At 38.3% G+C, this 4,001-nt stretch overlaps 1 long non-coding RNA gene across 1 annotated transcript; it reads left to right on the forward strand.

Annotated features, from left to right (window-relative positions):
* The first annotated feature begins 862 nt into the window (after window positions 1–862).
* On the forward strand, window positions 863–3,716 carry LOC132072904 (uncharacterized). Its single transcript, XR_009418430.1, has 3 exons — window positions 863–925; window positions 1,005–1,056; window positions 3,547–3,716. It is a non-coding gene; the product is annotated as an uncharacterized LOC132072904 (long non-coding RNA).
* Window positions 3,717–4,001: the final 285 nt, after the last annotated feature.

Here is a 4,001-nt window from a genome sequence, read left to right on the forward strand (position 1 = left end):
ATTACCCAGAACCAGACTTTTTCAATCAATGGTGCCTCTACTACTATTTTTATCATTGAATTATAGGACCAAGGCTACATAGTATACAAGGTCTCACTGAAGTGTGAGTTATATTAGTTTGATTGCCATGGACTGCAAGAGTCATGAAGGAAATAATATATGTGAATGAGAAGAAAGCTTTGAGGGAATTTTTTTAAGGACTATTCAGCACTGACTTTCATACTCTTGTAGATGTGGAATAGGAAAAAGTATGTGAAAACCTATCCCCATCCTATAGTTTTGTGCATTCTTACAGACATTTTCAAGTGTGTTAGACACATTCAACGCAGGTTTTCTCTGTCCTGGAATTCAAATGGAATGCTCTATGCTTTCCAACATATTAAAATGTCAATAGTGGTGTTCTGTGTGGGTGCTCCATGGTGTCTGTGCTCAAAAAATAATATCTGAATGTCTGTCATGTGGTGTGCTAAGTTTAATGATAACTTAATATCCCGTCAGAATAATGGATGGACTTGTTAGTGGAGAGAACCCACCCTCTGGTTAAAATACTCAAAGGACAAACATACTAGCAGAAAGACAGAAAAGAGCCAGAAAACCAAATTTCATTGGGAGGAAAAACCAAACTCAAAAGTTTCATCCTGCACTTTGGATGCATTGTTTATTATCAGTGGAAATACTAGATAGCAATGGAGGGGATGCTGGCAATCCTGGGAAGCAGTGACTTTGCTTTGGTTGCTAATTTCTTTGATCTCCACTGGTTCCAGCAGCATGGGCTGCGCGTGCCAGGGGTGCTCCCAGACCTGTGGGGCATGGATTGCTGCCCTGAGCTGCACAATGGGCTGAGGCTGTGCTTCCACCTCACTGCAGGTCACAGACTTTGAGGTGTGCACCCCTGGCTGCAGGGCTCATGTGACTCTTACCCCAGGTATTTTATTTCCTGCTCTGGCCCTTTCTTGCACTTGATCCAGTGCCACAAAGTTTTAGCATGCTTCATCCTTGCACAGACGGAATAAAGCAATGATGCCCTTGTAAGCTGAGATCAAGACTGTCCCACAGGTAAGAATGGTGTAAAATAATCCAGGAAGCCCTTTCCCTCCCCACTTCTAAGCAGGCTTTTTTTGTGGTGTTGCTTCCCCAGACATTTTTTTCAAAGCATTCGACTGTAGTGTCACATTTTAAATCCTCGTGCAGTTGATGTTCCTTTCACTGACTTTAAAGAGCTTTGGATCAGGCCCTAAGTAAATAATGAGAATTTCTTCCACCTTAATTTATGTTTAATTTCTAAACTAAGCAGTTATGTCTTTCATCTTTATTCTTTATATTTTCTCATGACTCTGCTTGTTATTTTAAGGAAGCAGTAATATATACAGCATCTATATACACAGACTGCAATATATGTATACTGCCCGAAGTACAGTGGATTGTTTTGGTGAAGGGATGAATACATAACTGTAAGAAGCCCTTTAGAGTTCATCCAGAATACATAGTTACTTATTACATTGTAGCCTGGATTCAGTCAAAGGTGTATTCAATAGTAATGTAAGAATATTCTTTTTAAGCAGAGCAAACTATGATAAATGTTTTGGAAAAGATGCATATTGCAGGAGGATAAAAAGCGCTCTTAGTATTGAGCTTGCTGCTTAAGACTGCAAAAATCAGGAAATGCTATTAGATGTTTAATAACAAAGGATAAAGACAATTATCTCATCTACCAACCAATAGAAAGTCGTTCCCAACTGTACATTTTCTAGCGTTCAGTCCCCAAACTAAGCGCTTTCAATTCCATTCCTGTGCACGTGCGCATTCATGTGAGGGCTTTTCAGTACAAAATCACATCACACTAGAGATATTGGCTTCTCTCTTCCACTTTCCAAATTAACTGTTGTCTGTGAATGATATCATCATTGGCATGCTGGCTTTAAGCTGTTTTTGCTATGACATGAAATGCTTTGCATCATGCTGTACATTTTGTCACACACCAGCTTTCATTTTCATTTCTGAGTAGAAGGATAAATATTGCCTTTGCAAAGAGTGGCAGCAGAGGAAAGAGAGAGATGGGAGATTGCTGTGGTTGTCATGCTTCAGCAAAGCATCCTGTGAGATGTGGTCTGCATGCACCCCACCAGAAGGAGGGAAATTAACTCTTTCATTTGAAGTAACCTGGGCTGAGACAACGTTACCTTCACCTTACCTCACTAATGTTAGCTTTGAACTGCACAACTGATAGAAAGGCTTCTCCAGGGGGGAATTTGTATTCCAGGTGCCTCTTCTCACTGCTGGTGGAGAAGGCAATGGGTACCTCTGTGCCTATGGTTAGTTGGTGTTCTGGCAAGATGGGGTTTATTGAAATTTTATGATGTTGTGAGGAGCAACAAACACTTCAGGAAAAAAAATTGTATCTAGACATCTCCAGTAAACGTGGCCAAGACATATTTAGGGGACACAAAAGAATTTTTGGGTGTTTTCACTTCTGTAGATGAGAGAAACAGCAAAGCATACAAATAATAGTATTCTAACTCAGGTATTTATTTTATTTTCATCATTTCCTATTTTAACTAATATAAAAGACCTGTAGCCAGTTTTCCAGGGGTATTGAGCCTTCAATACTACTGCTGAAACTGTTCAGTGCTGACATTGAGAACCTATGTACAAAGTCAAACTTTTCACACTATGTATGTGAAGATTGTCTTTCAAATTTATGACTTCTCCTGATTAATTTTTTGTTTCTCTATGAGAATTTAAAAATTCAGTCATTCCTTGGTTCTTAATAATAAGGTAGCACGAAAATAAATCTGCCATATACTCTGTTAAGCTAGGTGTGAGGGAGAAAGGTGGAAGTGGGTGTATATACATGAAGTTCATTGCTTTGTATTTAAAGCAAGGCTGGATAACATGCCTCTGTGTAATGGTTAAAGATACTGCTTTTGTTTATGTCCTTGCATTTATTGTATCATGATTTCACCAAATAACACAGAAATCCTCTTGAAAATCCAATGCAGGATCATAGAATTAAAGCTGGGTAAAAGTGAACTTGCATGAAGAGAAAACTGATGTGGGTAGATCACATGAATTTAGGCAGTATTATTGCGGCATTTCTAAAATTAAGACACCAGCCTTTATATTTTCTAAGTATCCTCTGAAGCAAGAAAGTTATAAAAGGTTTTCCCGTTTTGCTCAAAATGCTGAGAAGAGTTTGCTTTGCTCTTACCCGTAGTTTGGAAGTTTAGATTCAGGAAAGTAAGGGTGATTTCAAGTAGAAGCTGATACACATGGTAAGAACCCAACCATTCCTTGGCATCCTTTGGTTATAATTAAACATTTTTCAGTTCTGCCACAGATTCTCTTCATCTAAATGCGTGCAATCTTTATTAATGTTGAAATGCATAATACTATTGTAAACACTCTCAGAAAAATATGTATAGACCCTTGAAATATTTAAATATCTCTGTATTGTACTATGTCAAGAATTCAAAACAGGCTGTTTGGGTGTTTGAAATTCCCCTTTTGCACAGACAAGGTGCTGAATCTGAGATTTTATGTTAATAGGAAATAAACAGCAAATCCTGTGACAGGAGAGCAACCGAGTTTCTCTGAAAATCAACTCCAACCACACCCTAGTTCCTTCTGAAAGTGGGATTCTCCCAGTCCTTCCTTCTTCTGTGACCTGGGGAAAGAAAACCTATGACAGAAGTTTAAGTTCTTTATTTGTATTCTTGTACTGCCTTTAAGTCTCAGTATTGGTCATGAGGTAAAGGTGTTTCTTTGTCTAGAGACATTGACAAAAAAAAAGGATGCTGTGTGAAACTACAACACTTAAGCCAATAAATATAGCATGAGATTGGAAATTATGCAGTTTCTTTAAAGTTGCATGTTTGAGTGTGATGCTTAAGTTGTTCACAGTAGGAAATGTAGTGATTTGTTTTGTTACTTTAGAAATACCATACCTGTGTAGAGAAAAGATTGAATTACTCTGAAATGTGCATGGAGCGCTTTCCTGAGTG

Source organism: Ammospiza nelsoni, chromosome 4 (assembly GCF_027579445.1).
Source record: "Ammospiza nelsoni isolate bAmmNel1 chromosome 4, bAmmNel1.pri, whole genome shotgun sequence".
NCBI lineage: Eukaryota > Metazoa > Chordata > Aves > Passeriformes > Passerellidae > Ammospiza > Ammospiza nelsoni.